Source organism: Lissotriton helveticus, chromosome 2_1 (assembly GCF_964261635.1).
Source record: "Lissotriton helveticus chromosome 2_1, aLisHel1.1, whole genome shotgun sequence".
NCBI classification, from domain to species: Eukaryota; Metazoa; Chordata; class Amphibia; order Caudata; family Salamandridae; genus Lissotriton; species Lissotriton helveticus.
The window spans coordinates 1,935,015,736-1,935,037,271 of record NC_136059.1 but is presented as its reverse complement, the minus strand read 5'-3'; the positions used below and the strand labels follow the sequence as shown (position 1 = coordinate 1,935,037,271).

Below are 21,536 nucleotides of genomic sequence, written 5' to 3'. Positions count from 1 at the left end.
CTCTCATTATGTTCCTTTCTGGTACTACCAAAAACCTACACATCATGTTGTGTAATTATCATGGTCTGTTGTGTATTATGTAATTCACTTGGCTGCGTTCTCAGCATAGCATAAAACCTTCACTGATAACATCAACATTTGGTAACACTGCTGATATTCTTGTAGCAACAGAGATATATGAAATCGATAATTTTAACTTTACTCGGGAATAAAAATTTTTTACCCAATGATATCTTTTCAGAATGAAATAGATTCCCAAGAAGAGTTCTCACTCCCATTTTTGTAGAGTGCGAAACGTACAAATGCCAATTTTAGACTTCACATGGACGCAGTAAATATTGTACCTCCCCTCTCAGAACAGCCCCCGCCTAGATTTACTCTCAGATTGTACTTCTGCCTTCGAATTTCTAGAGCACTTCTGTTAGGTTCACGCCAAACAGTCATCAATGAAAATAACATAAGTGACTAACAGGATTGCTAAGAAAATTTACCCTACTCCTGGATAAATGTAATGGCCCACTTCATTGTGTTTTTGATAATGCGGGAACTACATGTGCAAATTGTCATACATTGTGTGTTCTGCATGCAATTTACAGGCAGAATACACAATATCGGAAATTATAATGCATAATGTAAAAGTTTCATCTACATCGGCTGGAGTTGTGAAAAGATCCATACTTTGCACACAACACATCAGTGAGTAGTTTTTTTTGTTGCATGTATTTGTTTTATAAAGCAAACCCAACCCGAAGGTACTGGAGTAATATACTTGAGCACCAGTTGCATTACACCTTTTTTGAAGTCATGGGGAGATTATGTGATTTGCCCAGGATGTTGTGCCGACGCCACGACTCAAACCTGATTCCCCAGTTCCAAAGTCAGCAGCTTTAGCCATTAATTACACCAAATCCCAGTGTGGTCGTCAGGAGACTGCCAAAAGGGACTGCCAAAGGAGTGGGAAGGCAAATACAATGCAAAAGTGGGTTTACAGAAATTATTTTATTGCACTGCCAACACTCATCTGCACTTCTAGGCACTAGTTAGATTGATTTTGGTGCAAGCCAGCAGGATGACTCAGTGAGTTATGATGTCATCTTCTGGTCATGGGTGGTCATCACAGCTTTCTATCCTTACACTGTCATTACTCGGAGCACCATGTAATTTGATACTAATAACACCTTTTATTTATAGAGCTTTGAAATAGCAGATATCCTAAATGAAGTGCTATATAAAATGTAAGTTATTTGCTATTAGTTATCCTGAAAGGACCCCATTACAAGTTCCACACTAACTTCAGGTAGCGATACAGAGAGACTGAACAATTATGGCCTTTGTCACCCCATGAGTTAACGGGGGTCTCATGTCTTGTCAAATTGCATGGACTTTGGGTGACGCTTATGCAGGTCGGAGTTGGCGGTCGTGGTGTGGAAACTGTCTATGGTCATCTCAAGGCGTGACTCTGCCACTCTGTCTCCAAAGAAAAAGCACAAGGGCTTCACAATGTCAAACAGTCTCCATCTAGGTCTACAGCTGCAGAGAAGATCCCCCATCTGATTTTGGTGAGATCTAAGTTTCCGTGGCCATTGGTAAGGCAGCAGCAGGGTGATGCCTTCAAGTAGACCATGCTGCAGAATTTAAGGTGCACTTCTTGCTCCTTCTGGTGAACCTTTAGGCCTGAAAGAACCACAGGTGCCTTCAGTCGGATTACCACTGGTAGATCCATCATTGGTGCTGTATGTCTTCTTAGGCCCCTCTCCAGGCTCCGTACCGACTCCAGTACACACATTCAATCCAGGGCCGAACTGGGAACAAAAAAACGGCCCTGGCAAAGTGCTTGGCCAGCCCCCCCTTCCCGAGGGGGGGGGGTTGGGGGTGCGACCGAGCTCTTTGCCGGGGCCGGTTTTCGGCCGGTTTTGTTACAGGGCCGATTTTGCAGCTATGCTGCAAAAACGGACCTGTAACAAAAACTGCCACCCATCCGTGCGGCGCACCGGGGGATTGCCCGGTGCCCGCTACGGCCAGTCCGGCCCTGATTCACTCCAGTTAGAAGACCAGCGCTGGACTGTTCCTCATTGGCACTGCTACCAACCCCCGAAGGGAATCCAGTGCGGAGTCTGATATCTGACACTGAACAGACTTCAGACCAATCTTAAAAAACGTCACTCTATGAGATTACAAAAGTGCAATTAGTTGTCATTCATCCTGATTCTGAAAAAGTGCCTCTATCGGGGCAGACACACTAGCAGATGCTTGATTGTCTTTATGTGTTTGGCCCTGGTCAAGGTACACCCCAAGAAGGAGATGGTAATGTATGGAGAGTAGGATGGTTTTCCCCTCCTTATTATACAAAGGGTAACTTTTACATGGACTTTCAAGAGGTTAGTGGGCTTGATGCTTACCTGGAAGAGGATTTGACTCCCCATTTGGACCACCACTGGAAGAGAGTGCATTTACGGTAGTGGTCAGGGGGGCAGCTGAGGTCCTGGATTTGCAGCTGCTTTCAATCAAGATCATAAAACACGTCCTTATGGACATTTTGCAGCCTGAGACAGCCACATCTGACCCCTGCTCCCCTTTAACGAGGCCTTAATAGATTCCTTAATGGGCATTAGATCTATGACCTGTTGTTGCCACTGATGAACAGGCAGACAAGCAGGCATCATAGACCACCTCTTGGTGATCACACTACTGCAGAAAACATGGTGATTCAGGCTTCAATCAAGAAGGTGGACCCCAACTGATTCTCCATGTCTCCTCTGGAAAGGGAGTTCAAAAGGAGTGAAGTGTTTGATAAAACGTATGATCTCTTTTGCTAGCCTGGTAAATGCTGTTTGTTTACTCAATCACTGCACACATACCAAATGTAACCTAGCCAGCGAAATGATACCTCTCGTGGATATGCCCTTTGATAGCTCACTCATTTTCAGTGAAAAAGCTGACTCTGCCTTGAAGTGTTGAAGTGTTTAAAGATAGCAGAGCCAAGTAGCGCTTGTTGGGTCTGTTGATCTCTGCCAAACAGTTTCCAAATCAGTTCAACAAATTCACAAACTACTCCAAGGGACTGGCCAGTAGGCAAGGATAGCCTCCCCAAACACTACAGGAGCGTCCCAAATTCTTTTGAGGGAGGAGATGTGGGTTTAGCAGGCAATGCACAGGTCAGCAAGGGCACCAGTGAGGGAGACAGCATTCAGTACTTACTCCCAAAGTGGCAATCCATCATACCCGACAGATGGGTCCCACAAATTAATCAGCATGGCTATGCCTTACCTTTTCTTTTTGCCCAAACAAATTTTCCCCCACTTCAGAACAAGTTTCCACTGAGTGCAAGTCCATTCTGTTATAAGAGGTGCAAGCGTTACACTCCAAAAGTGTTATTAAGAGAGTCCCTGACTCAGAAAGAGGAGAGGGGAGTTACTTTTGCTATTTCCTTGCACCGAAAGAGGAGGAGTATTTCAACCGATTTTGTACCTTCAACTTGTGAATGCCTTCATGCAGAAGGACAAATATAAAATATGCTGACACTAGCTCAGATTCTGACTGCTCTGCGCAAGGGGGTATGCCTTATGCCCTTGAGCCTGCAGGATGCGCATTTTCATATACCTGTCGTGCAGTCCTAAAGATGTTACCTGCGATTCATGGTGAGCCAGGAGCACTTACAGTTTGCCAGGCTACCCTTCAACCTCACCATTGCCTCTCAGATGTTCGTGAAATTGATGGTGGTTATCACTGGCCACCTTTAGTGTTTGGTTATACTTCTCTTCCACTATTTTGACAGCTGGTTCATGAAGGAGAGCTGACCACAGACAGCGGTAGACCAACGCCAGACAACATGAACCTCTTGACATTGCTGGGGCTCACCGTTTGATGAGCTGAAGTTGCACCTGACTCCTTTGCAGAGGCTCCATTCATTAACGCTATCTTGGATAAAGTGCAGTTCAGGGCTTTGCTTTCACCGCAATGTGTCCTGGACATTCAGGCTATGATCCGGATGTTTGAGTCTCAGTTTGAGAACATGGTTAGAGCAGCTAAGAGGTTTCTTGGCCTTAGTCTCCTGTATTATCTTTATCAATTATGCCAAGTGGCACATGCAAGTTCTACAATGGAATCTGAAGTTGCAGTGGGCTCAGCATAAAGGACTCTATAGCAAGCCATCCAGATTTTGGAAGCAACGGCACATGATCTGCAGTAGTGGCTGCTCAAACGAAATAGCTCAAACGGCAGGCCCCTTTCACTTAGCCACCCTGACTGTGGTGACAGATGTGTCACTGCTGGTTGGGGGGGGGGTCATTTGGGGGTGAGGTAGAGATCAGAGAACTCTGGTTTGCAATGGAAACCCAGCTCCATATCAACCTGCTGGAATTTTGGACCATTCGTCTAGCCCTGAAGGCCTTCTTGCCATCCATCAAGCAGAGGCTGCTGTAGAATCTCACTGACAACACCACCATGTGGTACTGCAGCAAGTAGGGTAATGTGAGGTTCCGGGTTTGGTGCCTGGATGCTCTGTGCCTCTGGTGTTGATTGGAGCGTCAGGTCATTTTTAGGCTTCACGGAGTCAGTGCGAATGCGCTGCACAGAGAGACATTTAGTAGGGCTTTGGGAAGTGCTACCAAAGCGGCGACCAGCTTGCTAGAACGCGAACAGGCACGCGCACTTGCGCACGCATCCCTTGCGTGTTTTAGCGCGTCATCGCGATCAATTACGCTTTCACAGCGATAGTGATCGCAATGACTTTAGTGGCCAATGCTTGCTTTTTTATTATTTAATTTTGCGGCCCGGCCGTGCGGCCAATGCATGTTTAAATCTGAAACCGAAACTAAAACTATAGCCAGAGGGTATCTCCGCCATCTGCTCTTCCTTGGGCTCGTATGACAAGTCCACTATATGCACGAGGAATAACAATTGATCTGCTCTTCGTCTTCTTACTGTAGGTTCTTCCGAGCCGTTCGTCTTTTCTGTAACGGACGCTTCCATGGTGAAACCATGCAAATGTGTGGATCAAACAGGCGTCCTCGTGGACCTCGAGCATGTTCCTGGCCTGCACTGCAACGGAGAGGCAGCAGCACAGCTGGCTAGCGTCTCAGATCACCTGCAGCAGCCTGAGTCTGAAAAAACATGCCACGGGCACACTGCCTGGAGGCAGAAGTGTGCGGTGTACGTGCTGGCACTTCGACCTTGGAGTTTCAGTGCCTCGCTGATCCCTGTAGTACTAGGTAGTGTTTTGGCGTATCGATCTTAGGGCAGTTTAAATGTTCGCTGTGCATGGTGCTGGGAACCTGGTGAACACCTACTATGATTTCTCCAAAGGCAATGACCTCAAGAAGAGCGACGACCGAACACTTGTGGACCACATCCTGGAGCCCCAGGACGTAGTGCGCTTTGGGGCCTGTCTGTACACCCTGGGCTGTGGTCTGTGCAGCCTGCATCTATGGGTTGTCAACACTGAAGCTCCAGCACTTGGCTCTCATCTATTTTGGGGGCCTCTCTAGTTCTTTCTTGTACACTGGAGGTAAGTGATGGGTGGTGTGATATTCCAAAGGAAAGTAACAACACCAGCCTTCTCTTTCATTATGCTGGGACTGGTAGATTTTTGCACTATATGTACATTTCTGTTTCTGGAAAATTGTGAGCAGTGTGAGTAGGTGGATGTGGGCTGGGAGTCGTGTTAAAAGACACCATTAAGGTTTGATGGTAGCTAAAATATTTATAGATAACCCTCAAATCAAGGGGACAGGGTTCTGCAAACCGAAAACCTCCATATTTCCCATGATAAATAGCTCTAAGTTCTCATACACTCATACGTTACATCACACATTACAATAGCACTCAATCAAATTTAACACCACAGGAGTTTGAAAAAAAAATAAAGGCAGAGCTTTAATTATAAAATGTTAAAATTCATACATTTTACTATCTCTACATAACATAATAAACATACAAAAAACAATACAAAAGGCAATGTAAAAAAACTATACAAACAGTATATAAAGGAGGAGGATTTTCAAAACTTCCAATTCGCTTTTTAGGTCTCGCTGAGCCAGCGCATGCGCTGTTGGAAAGACATTTAGTAGGTGAGTTTTGAAAGTGCTGCTGCCTGGCCTAGTGCTTGCGTTCACACGAGAACCGCCAGCCTTCAGCGCCATCTGTCTTTCCTCTCGCTTGTCCCTGCATCCGCCCTCTCCCTCCACGCTCACTTTTCTCTCGTTTCCATGCCTCCTCCGACGATCCACACAAGCTGCGCGGAGATCACAACAGCAACATCGCTAATACTTTCGATGATTGCCAACTAGAATGACACAACCACACACACACACACACAACCACACATACACAGAAAATCACACAACCACACACACAACCACACACACACACACACAACCACACACACACACAACCACACAACCTCGCACACACAACCACACACACACACACACACACACACACACAACCACACACACAACCACACACACACAACCACACACAACCACACACACACACATTCACACACACACCCCACCCCGGCTACTCACTGCCTATCAGCCTCCTCTCAGCCAGGTAGAGCGCTCAATATCAGTTTCACTTTCACACAATCGCGATCAGTTTCGCTTTCACGGCCGCGTTCGCCGTGAAAGTGTTTGCGTTTCTAGTTTTATTCAGCATTCACTCTTGTTTCCTAGTGCTTGACAATCAATCTCTAAAATATTTAAGCAGCCTGCATTTCTCCTGTCAACAATATCACTCCATGCATTTTCTCCAATCCACATAAATATCAGTGGTACAGACAAAGGTAACCCGGTTTCTTATTCTTCCTTCAAGCAATAACTAGAATACTAAACTGCATTTGTGCCCCACATAGTTTTAAACAGCAAACAGTTATTCTAATCAGTTTGTTTCACAGAGGTTGTGTCTTAGGAGAAGGGCAGTGGCACTCGCACGGCACTATGCGCTAGTATGTCCGAAAGAGTTGTTTAAAGTTTTATGAAAAATGAACTCTTTTAAAAATTGTGATTCCACCAGAATCTGAGTCCTCCATAAGACCCTGTTTTTTTGGCTGTCAGCTGAGAAACGGAGACCAATATTGCCCACATTTTTATTATTCTGTATCCTCGGTTCAATTCTGGGGTGCTTTTTTAACTTGTCTCTAGTTCATTGCAAATCTTACCGTTACTAATTCAAATTGCGTTAGCTTTGGCTTATTTGCAATGCAAACTTTATCTCAATAAGTGGCTGTAACAAGCTGCAAGTCCGCTACGGAAGCCCATTCATTTGCAATTATTTTCCACATAAGGTTGCAAGACCATAAAGTGGAGTTTTCAGGATTTTGAATAGTTTATTGTTTGAAGGTGTTAGTCTCTCCTGCGCACCCCACTCTTGTACTAAGGTTACGAGTGACCTGGCACCCGCCTTTCAGAGGGTATTGCATCCATCCAAGTCTGACCTGGCACTGGTGCGTCCCAGCCTAGCACACACCAGGTGATGATCTCCGCTCCTCATTCTAGACACCAGCTCACTACTGTTTGCAGTCTGTCACTCACCCCTCACCTCCCTGGCACTCACCCTTCACCCCTCAGGCCTGGCAGTCACTCCTCGCACCTGACACTCCCCCTTCTCCCTTCTCCCTCTCTAGCACTCAGCATTGACTTGCCGTGACACTCAACTGTCACCTCCTTGACACTCACCCTCGACCCTCCTGGTACTCATACTTACCATCCCTGTCACATATCCTTCACCTCCCTGAGACTCACCCATGTCCTTCCTGGCATTCACTACTTGCCCCCTTGGCACTCATCCTTCACCTCTATGGCACTAGCCCTTCATTCCCCTGGCCTGGCAGCTACCCTTCACCCCTTCCACTCACCCTTCACCTCCATGGCACTCAACCTTCATCTCTCCTGGCACTCACACTTCATTCCCGTGGCACTAGCCCTTCACCCCCATGGCACTCACACTTTCCCTACTCGGCACTCACCCTTTCCCTCCCTGGCACTCACCCTTGACCCTCCTGACTCTTAACATCTCATCTCCCTGGCACTCACGCCTCACCTCTCTGGCACTCACCCTTCACCCCTATTGCCTGACAGTCACCCCTGTCCCTCCTGGCATTCACTCCTCACCTCCCTGCCACTCACCCTTGACCCTCCTGGCACTAGCCCGGTTTCCCCCAAGAACAAAAAATAACAAGCAATGGCATAGCCAATAGGTCTCGCCTTTGGGACCTTATAAGTGTTTAGCCACGCGACGGTTAATGTTGTTGCACCAAGGATATTGTGCTGCATAACTAAATACTTAGAAGATCCCAAAAGCGAGACCTATTGGTTATGCCAATGCTTGTTCTGATTGCAAACCACCTGGGAGGATCCTTGAATGCCAGAGTGGACGATCTAAGCAGGTGGCATCTGGCAGATCACAAATGGAGTCTGCATCCTGAGTTGGCACTGGGCATCTTCTGGTAGTGGCGTGAATGTAGTTAAATATTTTTGCCACAGTTGAGAATGCACAGTGCCAGAAGTTCTGAGCTTTGAAATTTCCACAAGAATGCTCGCTAGGAGATGCAATACGGCTTGAAAGGAACACAGGATTCTTGTATGCCTTCCTGTCTCTACTTCTACTTCCCTGAGTGCTTTTATATAAAAAACATTTCTTTATTGAAATATTGATAAAACCATATGAGAATAATAGCACAAACTACTAAACCACATAAGATACCATAAGGAACAAAAAGATCACAAAAAAAAATAAGCATAAGAAGAACCATCTTGCATAACTAGCTCAGTTTGAACAATGCCGGAGGTGACCTCCCTGCACCTAACGTAAACCCTACCAGGACAAAATTCCCTCATTCCTGTCCAACCGGCATCTCACTCTCTGCCCTACCAATAGCAACAAACACAACAGTACTAAATTCGAACAAGATAAATAGATCACATCACATACCCAAAACACTCCACCTCACACTCAAATCACGAAAGCCATGCACTCCAAACACCCTTCCAATCAAATGAATAAAAAGCAATCCCATGGAAGAGAAAAGACAGTTAAAGCTCACATAGGCTCTAAAATGGTTCCATACCTCATTGTATACGTGGATTTGATCTTGATCCTTGTAGATACAGCGTTCATATGTAGTCAAAATGGTAAAGTCAGCAAGCCATTCTTGATGTGTGAGCACCTGGGACCTATGCCAATGCTGTATATAGATCTAAGCCACCATAAGGGAAGTCAACATCCATATACGCCAATGGAAAGCCCTATCATCCAAGGTGGCAAAGTCATGTAACAATGCCAGTTTGTCAGACTCCTCAAAATACATATTACCAGATGAGTGTAGCGCTTCCCAAAAGAGCGCCAGTAGAACAGTAGGTATATAGTGTAGGGCATGACCATAATCTATGGTACAAATCGCAAGAAAGATCCGTACACCTCCAGCTTCCCAGAGCTCTTAAAAAGGTCTGGAATGACCAGACCTAAGTCATCCTTGTGGCTCCTGATTAGCCCGGGAGGACGTCATATTCTGAACTTCTGGGTATGAGCATCTGTCCTGTGATCAGGCCACCAATTTGTGAGGATATTTTGTCCCAGCAACAGGGCAGGGTCCTCCACCCAAACCTGCAAAAACAACACCTCTGAGGAAATTGAGTGGCAGCAGTTGACTGCATTTGATCTGTTGCTTGAATTGGTGGAAGCTTTCCTCGCTGCCAGGGGCCATTCCACAAATTCCATTTATGCTGGGTGCTGGAAAACATTTGTGGGCTGGTGTGGTACTTGCAAGTTTGAACGATTACAAGCCAAACTATTGGATGTTCTTTTGTTTATTTTTCCTTTGGCCCACCAAGGCCTTGCAGTGGACTTTGTTAATGATTATTTGCCTGCCCTTTCTGCTTTTCTAAATTTTCTAGCTCAACCGTCCTTCTTTGAATCTTCTGTTGTGTTGAGGTTTTTGAAACGTTTGACACGTTGCCTCCCAGACTGTTTGTGATGTCACAGTGGAACCTTAATTTTGGTTTGAAGTTCCTCATGTGTACATATATAGCTGCTCGCTGCATCTCCTGACTTTAAAGACTGTCTTCCTCATAATGATTACCTCAGCTCGTCACATGAATGAGCTTCAAGTACTGTTGGTACAACTGACCTACACCATCTTTTGCCTGGACAAACTGTTACTGAGGACTCAGGCTGCCTTTTTGCATAAAGTTATGACTCGTTTCCACATGGGCAATCCATCACCTGGCCAATGTCCTTTGGCCACCCCACCCCTTGAAAGACAGAGAGTGTGGCTTCACGGGATATAGACCAACAGGGCTTGAAGCTTCTACATTGCTCAAACCAAAGACTGCTATATGGATGATCAGCTTTTTGTGGTGTTCTCTGGTGAGAAAAAAAGAAGTTTATCTACAAGAGGATCCTGTGAAGGTGGATACCTCTTGCATTAAGATTTGCTATGCACTGGTCCCCTCTAAATAGGCTTTCTTTGGAGTTTAAAGCCATGTTGCACTGGTAATCTAGAGATTGCCATGCAATTGTAGACGGAGCCGGACTGGCCTTTGTAGCAGGTACCCGGCGTTTCCCCAGGGTGGGGGCCGGTTTTGTACCCCTGGGGGGGCGTTTTTGTTACCGGAGGCTGGTTTTGCACATACAGCAGTATCGGTCCCCTGTAACATAATTAGCTGCCAGGGTTTTCCACACGCGACCCCGCCCCCCCCCCCCCTGAATTAATTGCCAGGGCCGGTTTGTGTTCCCTGTCCAGCATTGATTGTAGATATGAAATATTATGGATTTGATGGCTGAATTCTAACATAGACTTTAATTTTTACTCATAAGTTCTTATTTGAAACCACACACATTCACAACATAACAAAGGATAGTTTCCACCCCATCTTCCGTCAAAATCAATCCAGCCACAGTAGTAAAGCATTATTAAAAGCTTAACCATATTAATCCATGCATCTTTTCTCCAGTCTACACTATTTTGCGAAAACGTTTATGCACACTTTGATGCATTACATACCCTAATGGAGCAGACGTTTTTTTCTAAGGGCATTGAATTGTCATTTCAGTCATGTCCGGTGAATTCAAGACTACCCAAAGATTCACTGCTAGAAAAAGACTACACTTGCTAACTAAGGGCTCATTAGGATGGCGGACGGACTTGCGTCCGTCCGCCACCCTAGAGTAGGAGGGACCGTCCGCATGGGCTGCGGCGGTCCCTCCGTGCAAATTAGGATGTGACCGCCACCCTGGCGGTCACATCCTGGATATTTAACATTGCGGCGGGTGCAGCTTCAAGCTGCACCCGCCGCAATGTTAAAAAAGCATACATTGCATATGTATGCAGCAAGCAGCAGGCACCGCGCGGTGCCTGCCGATTGCTGCATACATATGCAGGGGGGTACCATAGGTACCCCCCATGTGCACCCCCCACCCCCCCTTTACCCAGGGGGCCCGCAACGGGCCCCCGCAGTGAAGCACCGTATGCTTTTACACGGCGGAATATCCGCCGTGTAAAAGCATTTCTTTCTGTGCATCCTAATATGGTGGACGGTGTCTGAGAGACACCGTCACCATATTACAGCTTTTCCGCCGCGGTTGTAAGCCAACCGCGGCGGAAAAGCTGCGGACGGAAAACAGGACCCACCAGCCATCCTAATGTGGCGGTGGGTCTTTGGTTGGTCCGCTGCGGTTTTTCCTCATCCTCCGGGCCGGCGGTGGATTCCGCCGGCCCAGAGGATGCGGAAAAACCGCTATCCTAATGAGCCCCTAAATTTTCATAACATTCATATTTTCAAGGCATTTTATCAGTGCGTGTTCTCGTAAAGATGAATGCTGCTCTAATCCGCTAATCTGTGCATTGATTTCCCGTAAAGGTGCTATGCCTTTCATTCTGCCCGACCAGCACATTAAACATTGCCTAGATGCATTAATGCATTTATCTTCTGTGTAAACCCCGGCACATAACATAGACATCTTCTTAGCTGTTTTTTGTTGTTATGGTTTAACATTTTATAGGTGATTCGTTGAACAGGTTATTTTTAAAGCGTAATTCTGGGGAGTGAAGTTTTTCAATGTGACTATAACATACGCTTTTCAAGCAGCAGTATTACCTTGTTTATTATTTAAGCAAATGTGGCATTACCATTCCCAGCCCTTATTGTAATTAATTAGTTTAGATTGTGACATGTTGTCAAGCGTTGTCATTCTAAGACTATATATGCGTATGTATGTGATGTTTGTATGATGAGTACCTAGCCAAAAGGCAGCAGAACGCATCTGTCTGTAGGTCCATTTGTGTTTGGGGGAAATTTTAAATATTGCTTTAGGGGAGCTAACTGCTGAAGGTACCATTCCATCATTTTACTGCTTGCTAACCAACACTTCCAAGTAGTGCCTGTGTCTCTACTGCCTGTCAGTGTAGGAGAGATATATTTGAATGCCTATCAGTGCTTAAGTTTACATTTCTTTATCAGTTTATCAATTTGAAGTTCCTATATACACTCTCATGATTTCACATCATGCATCAGTGTAACTCACTCACATGATATCAATTAGAGCCCTAGGTATCAAAAATGCATCTTGTATCTACTTGGATACCTTTATTCTTATTGATGTGCTAGGGGATTCCCCTTTCACCCAATTCTGTGATTAAGAGATTGAAGTTTCTTTTGTTAATAAACACCCGCTGATTTCACTTGCATATGAGCAGGTATTATTTAACACTTTCAAAATACAGAGAAAGGGCTTTGGGTCAGATCCTTAGACCACTCAATAATTTGGCAAGCCTCTTATAGGAATAGTTTTTCAGCTTTGGCCAGTTACACCTTGTACCTGCTCAAACTAGTACACATTTCACATCTCATGTTGATGTTTGGTGCATAACAGAATATTTTATATCTAAAAAGTTCACGGAATGATTACACTTTATACATTTAATTATTTGTCTCACAGATGGAATCTAATTTTTTTTTATTCCAGCAGGCATTTTCCTAATGCTGTTTTCAGGACTCAAGTGCAAGTCTACCCTATAGTAGCTGTCTGATTACCTTTCTTGTTTTGCAATTCGGGAAAAATTGACCCTAAAGTGGCCCTCATGAAGTCTCGGAGTTTCTTTCTTTTTAATCAACTTTAGCTGCCTTCCATCAGCGGCTCTTCTGCTAAGGTGGAGGAGCGTACTGCTCTGTGAGTAGTTCAAACAGGAAAAATAAAATGATAATAACAAAATGTTATTATCATTATATTTTTCCATCATGGCTCAGCTAGTTCGGGGCAGGACAGGGCTGGCTGTCACAGAAGCAGTGGGCACTCTCTTAAGTGCGCATGACAGTTTGACCAGCTGTTGTGGGCCGGCCAAACATTCATGGCTACTTAGCCAGTTCTCCACCCGGCTGCTTTGAACAGCCTGGGTGGAGAAGATCGCAGGCTTCCTGTCCCTGTCTGAGCACCGAACCACTGCGCTCAGCCCAATCACAACGTTGCTGTCACACAGCGTTGTGACTGGCTAGGGGAGTCTGGGAGCCTGTGTGCTTCCTGCTTCCTACTCCTGTGGTCAACAGAAGATCCAAAGAGGACTGAGAGGCAGCGGCCGGCCTGCAGGTGAATGATTTTTTTTTATCTGCCTGCTACCCTCGTTGTGTAGCAGCCACCACTACTGCCTTCATTGAACAGCTTCTGGGGCTGATTAATTATTTTTTGTACTCTAAGGAACAGTAAGATGAACTGACCCTTATTTTTCTCTCTTAGCACAATTTCAGTACAAAAATAGGCAAACATTTATGCAACACTAATCATGACTACAACTTTATTAACTCTTACGTTTTGCCAATTGAGTTCAGTACACATAGGTGTCAATCATTTATTCAGCCATTCAAAACACTACCCTCATTCGATTCATAGGTAACTGCCATTATAGATCACTGCTGAGCTAAGATTTTTACTGCCTAATTAATCCATTATTGCATCTCTTTATGTATTTTGTCATTTACGCCACATCTATTGGCTTTGCCAATGTTTTTTATATTTGTGAACTTTAATAAGGAGGTTTGAGGTGTTTTTATGGCACTGTGCTTTAGGAAACATTGAACACGGATTCTCCCTTTCACCCTTTTCAGGACCCCAGCAGAAGTTTCACTAACATTCCACTTCAGAAATGTCATAATTCACCAAGGTTTTCCTTGTATTTGCATATAAAAGCCAGCTCTATCTGCAATGCCAATGCTTGTTTTGGTATGAGTTAACTATCTTATCCCTGCAGTGCACATACTCTCCATCGTATTTGTTTTCATTTCATTATGTCAGCGCACATTTATCAGCACAGGGGGAAGCTATTCCTTTCATGATATGTTGCAAGTACTTTTAAGCTGTACTGAATGACGCACAATGGAACACTACCAGCAGTTCTAGAGACGTGGTTATAATTATAAATAAGAAAGATTTAATATGTATGAGTAGTTTGTAAAGATATTTAATAGGCAGTGAGGGTCAAGGGCAGGACAAGAAGAGACCGTTCATATCTAGTCTTAGCGATTCTAAGAAAAGAACAGCACCATCTTGAGGCCACTGTGCCTCAGCACAATTGTACAGCATGTGCTCACAGACTGATGTCTGTAAGAGGATGTCCCAAACTTTAGGAAAAAACGCTTCAGCGTCCAAGATGATTAGAAGATCAACAGCAGCGGTTCTAGAGAGATCCAGGAGACAACAAGGATAAAGGAGCAGACAAGGGCACTCCCAGGAGACCTACACTGAAGCACTGTTGAAAAGACAAAATATTGGGCAGAAAAAGAACTCAAAAGAGAGAAAAACAAGAGGAATAAATAAGGGGAATAAACTTACTGACTGAGGGGTATTCAACCCACTGAAAAATAGTTGACTGCACTGCAGCAAGATGGCCTCAGAATCCTCCTCATAAAAGGAAGCAACAGGAAGTAACTGGCCACATGACAGATTACAGCCATCTTGGATTACAGTTTTTATAGGAATAACGAATAATGATTCTCCATCTTGGATTGGAACAGTTGGTAGATGTTTCTCATTGCTACATGGCATAATGGTAATGTCCAGCCTGTCCACCAAGTACTGCAGTGCAAGGACTGTCACTACTTAAAAAAATAAGCACCACAGCGCCTGCACTCCCAAGATCCCATGCACTGGATCGCCAGAGTGACAAAGGAATCACAAGCTTGCCGACCCATGGAAACCAACGCAGTGTCCACAGGCATCAATCATACCCGCAAAAGTGGCCATTTGTGCCAACTAAACAAGAAGGCTGGGTGGGCACCTGCGATGCTTCACAATATAAATGCAAACGCTTTTGAGTAGAGCTGGTGTGATTCAATTATGTTGCTGTACCTAAATAGTCAATATTGCTACTTCTTTGAAGGGATGTGCTCTTTTGAGAATGAGTGTGCTAATATGTAACAGAAGGCCTCCTATGAGTTTCAGAAGACAGTAGCAAAACCTCTCTAAAGTGCTTCTGTGCATTAGTAGCACCCCTTCACAGCAGAGCTTTTCTAACTGCATGGGAGCCTTGCCACTGACTCACAACAGACATGAAGTATTGGGATAGAACAGAAGCACTGCTACAACACAAAAGGAACTACTACTCCCTAGCATTAATGGTCTACTGTTAGAAGTCTACTGCTGGGACAAAGCGGTTTTATAGTCACAATCACATCAAGCATTAGCTGTGAAGCAGCCATAACCCTTAACCTTACTTTTACTGAGACTGTACTACTGCCTCTATACAGAGTTCCGACAATTTATTGGGAATGTAGAGTCATTTCTCTACAAGGCAGTTACAATTGCATTGAACAGCACAATTACTTGTTAGCAGGGCAGTTGCACATTGAATAGGGCTGTACAACTGTTTCTGAACAAGAAAGATATATGCTTAATGCAGCAGTACGTATGGTAAACAGCAAGAATATCCATCTTTCAACAGTACAATTCCACTGCAGCAAAAGAGCAGTAATGTGCTTTTAATGCAACAACTATGATACATATCATACACTTTGAGGTCTTGGTGATATATATATATATATCCTATATATACTAAAAAATCAAAGGTTGCAGGGGCGTTATCGTTATCTTAAGTAATTCTAACTTGTGCCCTAAGGTAACTAAAGCTTGCGCTCCTGCTATGCACAGTTATCTCATTAATAATGTTACAGAAAATGTTGCAGTGATATTATCCATGATGTCATAGAATATGTCATGAGTAACGAAGTATGTGAGCTAATTACTGGGGTGAATAATGACATTGATTTGCAATCAGTCCATCAATTGTTCTTTTTGCAATTAGCAGTGCATGGCAGGGGCGCGACTTATAGTTATCTTAGGGCACGAGTTATAGTTACTTGAGATAACTCAGGCCTTGAAAACTCATAAAAATGTTACTAGACCTGCAGGTCAAGTGACAAATGATCTACTCGATCTCTTTGTAATGCTCTTGACCCAGAAACTGATTTCATATGATGTGATCATGGGCATATAATTTCATATATTGAGCCGCCATTTTCTTCATAATCACATATGAGAGCACCTTCAAATGTGCGAGTTCAGCATGTCTGCTGTACAAAAAGACTCTTTTGATTTGATTTAGTTGACAAAAAAATGTTTCCATATATAATACAAATCTAGCCACATAGAGGATACACATGACCCCTGACTTGCCTCGTGGTTCATTAACAGCATTTTTATCAGGCCAGAGACAGGAATGTTGCCCAAATCATGTTTAAAATCTATCACGTTTAATAAATACATAACTAAAACATGAAGTGGTAGCACACTGTCATTTGTAATCAACAGATTTTACATTGAAATGGCTACAAACTTTCCCTTTGACACGGGGCTTTACTGAATAAACTATATAGTGAACAAACAATAATGTTTGGAACCAGAGTTTCTGAAAACATGTCATTTGCACTTCACCAATTAAAGTGTTCTTATTTGTTTTGCTACTATTTAACTCTTTGTTTAAAGCACACATCTTAATCACCCAAAAATTAGCTTTTGTAATTCCTGATATATTGTGAAATATTTGTAATATTAACTTAAATGCTATTTATATAAATGTAATGTGTTAGAGAAAAAGAACTGACATCTTCAGACAGCTTACTTGATAAAAGCCTCTAACTCTAGTAAGAGAAAAAAATAAAAATTTTCCTAGAAGCAATTAGCTAAAAGACAAACTGACATGTGACCTCTTTTCCTTGAACAGATAGCTAATGTGTCAAGATAAAAACAAGTTTTAATGGCATCTTTATTGCTCATCCACTTTCTGAATGAACAGAACACCTGTTCCTCTCCAGCCTACATTTCCTCACCAGATGGAGCTAGTAGGTGCTAAAATAGCTAGACCTTTTACCTTTTACTGGCAATTGTGAGTGGGTGAGTATATTTTTCAAGGCCTGTGTCTATAAATGTACTCCCCCTTCCCAGGCTGATATTGGCCCCAGGGACCCCATCCCCTGGCGCACAGTCAAATAAGGGTGGGTGCCCTGGTGCCTACCCAGGGCATCCACCATCTCATTGTTGAGGGCTGTGGGGGGTCCAATGCCCCCACAGCCCCAGCTGGCTCTCTGCTATCAGAGGAAGCTGGCATTGCTCCGTCCAGCAGAGAGCAGCTAAAAATGTTGCACCACGTGGGTTGGAGTAATATTCAGATCTGTTTCCCTACCCGTATTGATGAGGGCAGGGAAACACATCTGAAGTTAGCTACCAGCTGGTGGAAGCATTTTTAAAGCTGTGGCAGCTGGGAGCCAAATCTGTGTTTGCTCTCGCTTGGCAGGAGCTTTAAAATTTCTCCCGCCAAGTGAGAGCAAACACAGATTTCCCTGTCCATGCCGTTGCTGGCCGGGAAACTGCTATGTCCTTAGGATGGACACCATGGGACATAGCTAGAGCTCGCATTGGGTGACTCGGTCCCCAGGGCGGTTAACGGCTCCAGGGAGTGTTCCCTCTTCTATTTTGATTTTGCGGCTAGACTTTGCGGGATTGGGTTCCCGGGCCGAAATCACCTTGTGGAGTGGCCCACCATCTCCCACTTACATTAACAAAAATCCCCCAAGGGAACTGGCCCACCAGGGGGCATTCGAGAAAACAAGTGCGGGAGACCACCATTTTTTTTGTTACATTTTCTACATGAATTTGTGGCAAAATGCCAAAAAAACTAAAAAACTTTCTGCCTGATTTTGGCCCCAGGTATCCAAACACTTGGGGCCTGTCCTCTAGTCTGGGTGCCCTGGTCCCACCCAGGGCACCCAGACACTTTATTGGGGACCACGGGTGTCCTTTTAGGCTCCCCGTGTCTTGCAGGAGCCGGCATTGCTTTTAGAAAGAGGCAGCTGCTGAACATGTAGCTCCCTCTGTCCAAAAGCAATTATGCTCTGCTTCATGCAAACATAAGCATTTTACATGATCTTGCTTGTACAAAGTGGAGCTGTGTTTGCCATGGCTTGGCGGCGTAAGCCACAGAAAACTGCAATGTCCCATGGGTGGGCCACCCCCTCTGATAATTATAAAAATCCCTGTTACCTGGCCTACCTGGGGGCCTATAATGAACCAAGCGAGGAAGGCCGCGCTACATTTTAAAAAAGTTTTCAGAAAGATCCGCAGATCTGGCGGAAAATTAAGAAAAGTAATGCTTTTTTGGCCCTGCAGGGTCCCAGTGGGACCCCTCCCAGGGGCCCAGGGGGTCAGGGTGTTTCTACCAAGCCCCCCGATTCTTATATATATATAGGTAAAAAGAAGGGTAGTTTCCCCAAGGGCGTCCTTGGGCAAAATGCTCTCACTTGTTCACAGTGGAGCACTTTTTTTGCTATGGGATGGTGGGAGCAGTGCTTTTTAGTGGATGAGGCTTGTGTACATAGTAAAGTTTAAAGGATTAACATTCCACTCTAGTCTGTTTCCCTAGTGTCCATGCACACTTTACGGCTGACTGCCTACAGTGACAAGCGAAGTCGCCTTCAGTGCTACTAGGCAATAACCTAGACAATGTGTCTCAATAATGAATATATGCAAGTGAAACTAGTAGAGTTTGTGATCTATAAATCTAGGAAGAAATTAAAATGTGCAGAGGTAAGGAGCAGCCTGTAATGCAGGATGCCCATCATCAGAAGAGTAAGGAGTTTTGAGCAGCAAATTTATACCTCAAACAGCTGGAGTGGTTGGTTAATTTACCAATGTTTGATGCAGTCATAAGGCATAAGCACAAGATCATTCCCAATGATCCATGCCCAAGAGCAGTGTCTTAAGAGTATGGTGTAGAGGTGAGGTACACACTCAAAGGTGGGTATGACGTGTGCAGGACTGATGAACGTGAGGACACATGCAAAGTCATATCTATTTGTTACTAAGATATGTACCTTCCTCACAGAAAGAGGTGTTGCAAGACACTAGTGGCAACATAGAGAAGAAGGTACGGCATATACAATGGCAACAATGGTGGGTGTAGGAAAGGGATGATTAAAACAGGACTGGTGTGTATGACGGTCACACATGTTTGTGGCATCTGGAGGAAAGAGATATTGGAACACGTTGGTGATTGTAATGTGAGAACAAGCCTGAACTAAGTGAAGACGTGATTGTTCATGCAGAAGCGTAGAGACTTGTTTTGTAAAAAGTCCATTGTTGGAATTCAAGAGCGTATAGACTTGTTTTGTAAAACATCCGTTGTTGGAATTCAAGATATAAGAGGACATATTTTTAACTGCGCAGTATCTTAATCACTGGTATAGATGGACAATGGAGAACATTGTAGTATCCTGGCATTTTCATGACCTATAGTTCATGAAGTGTGTGGACTTCAGAGGTGTGTGTGTGTGTAATGTCCATATGTTTGACACAGATGTGTCTAGAATGTGTGAGTTTGTGTTGGAGAGAATTCCTTTTGAATTTAGTTTAAAATGTAGAATTTTAATGGGTTTCATTTTTTTAGACCCCTCACATAAAATGAGGAAAATGTAAGATGGCGTTTGAGAATTATGACAGAGTGTATGGAACCTCATTGAGGGAAACATGAAAACCTCTCAATTACAACATTCTTTGGGCCAAGAGGAGCAAGAGCCATTTGGCCAACTTCCAAAACTCTCATCAGAAGATGCCAGCATTCTTAGCAAATTTGCCTCATTTGCATAAAGTAAGTACAGTGAGAGGTACCACATTGGTAAAGGATTGTAAAGAGATGGTGAATCCATGGAGGAGTACATATCAGAAAGAAGGAATTTGCAAACCTTGAAGGAATGGTAAGCAACAAATTCATATTGAGGTGTAAAGTCAACAAGGCAAAATATGAGCTTAGGTAAAAAGAAGAGCCAATATTGACAAATATATTAGTTGTGGCTAAAAAAATACAAAAAAAACACAAAAACTGCAAAATGTACTTAGAGATGATAAAGATGGCCAAAGTTAAGAATGAAGTGGTACATCAAGCTAAATCTAAGAAAAAGGAGCTACAGAGTCATGAGTCCCAAGGTAGATGTTAGATATTTGGGGCAATAGGACATATGGCAATCATTATGGATCATCCTGTGCAGAAGGCAGGCTGTAGGATACGTGGACATATATGCCACTTTTAGACTAATTGTAGAAGCAGACACATAGGAAAGAAGAATGAGGTACATTACGAAAAAGAATGTACAGTATTACAAGGGATGCATGAGAAAGGGAATAGCTGTGTGGATGTGGTGTGCATAGAAGGAATGAAGGTCAAGATGCTGTTCAAGATGGATACAAAAACCAAAACCAAAGGATATGATGGCAAGTCAATCAAGTTACTGGGTTATTCTTAGGAAGCATAGAGTATATAGAAAGGTACACAGCAGACAAAATTTATGTTGCAGTCAAAGAAGATTGTCTTATATTTTACCCAACAGAAAGAAATAAGATTGATGTTGGACTTCAATAAGGACCCTCGCATTCTGCAAAAAAAGTAGGTGGAAATAAAAACGATATTGGAAAAGATAGGGAGAGTGAAATTTGAAGAAAGTTAAAAAAAAGACTAGGGTATCCTACTGGCTATGTACACGGGATTAAGATGAATGCTGGAGCTCATCCCAAGGTACACAAAGTGAGGAAGGTCCTAATCATGGGGAAGGATGCTAAAAATTTTGATTTAAAGAGAATAAGACGATGAAGGAATAACACATTAAATTTAAGCTAAAGATTGGTTGTCCTTGTGGTGGAGGCTCATAAACCAAGAGGTGAGGTACGACTGTACGCTGATTTGGAGAAGTGAAGTACGAAGTGCAGGGTGACAAGTATCCACTGCCAAACATTATGGAAATGATGAAGATGAAGGGTACAAGGGATTTTCACTGAACCTAGTAACAGTGCATTACCTAGTGAAATTACACAAAGATGTAAAAACTCTGAACGCCTTTATTACCAACTTTGGACCAATTAGGTTTCTTGGATGCCCGCTGGGCTGATAACAGCAATGGTATTTGAGAAAGCAATGGAAAGGCTTCTGGAAAGACTGCTGAGAGGAACTGTTGACATTATTCATCAGGATGACATACTGATTTATGGGGGTGGACTAGGATGAACAT

General features: G+C 43.8%; 1 protein-coding gene and 1 pseudogene across 2 annotated transcripts in view; one reads left to right on the top strand and one right to left on the bottom strand.

Moving 5' to 3' along the window:
• Nucleotides 1–21,536, bottom strand: part of INPP4B (inositol polyphosphate-4-phosphatase type II B) — a 1,970,577-nt gene that overhangs the window by 704,753 nt on the left and 1,244,288 nt on the right. The gene's annotated exons all lie outside the window — the stretch shown is intronic.
• LOC144819150 (ubiA prenyltransferase domain-containing protein 1 pseudogene) overlaps nt 4,910–21,536 on the top strand; it is a 31,395-nt pseudogene continuing 14,768 nt past the window's right edge.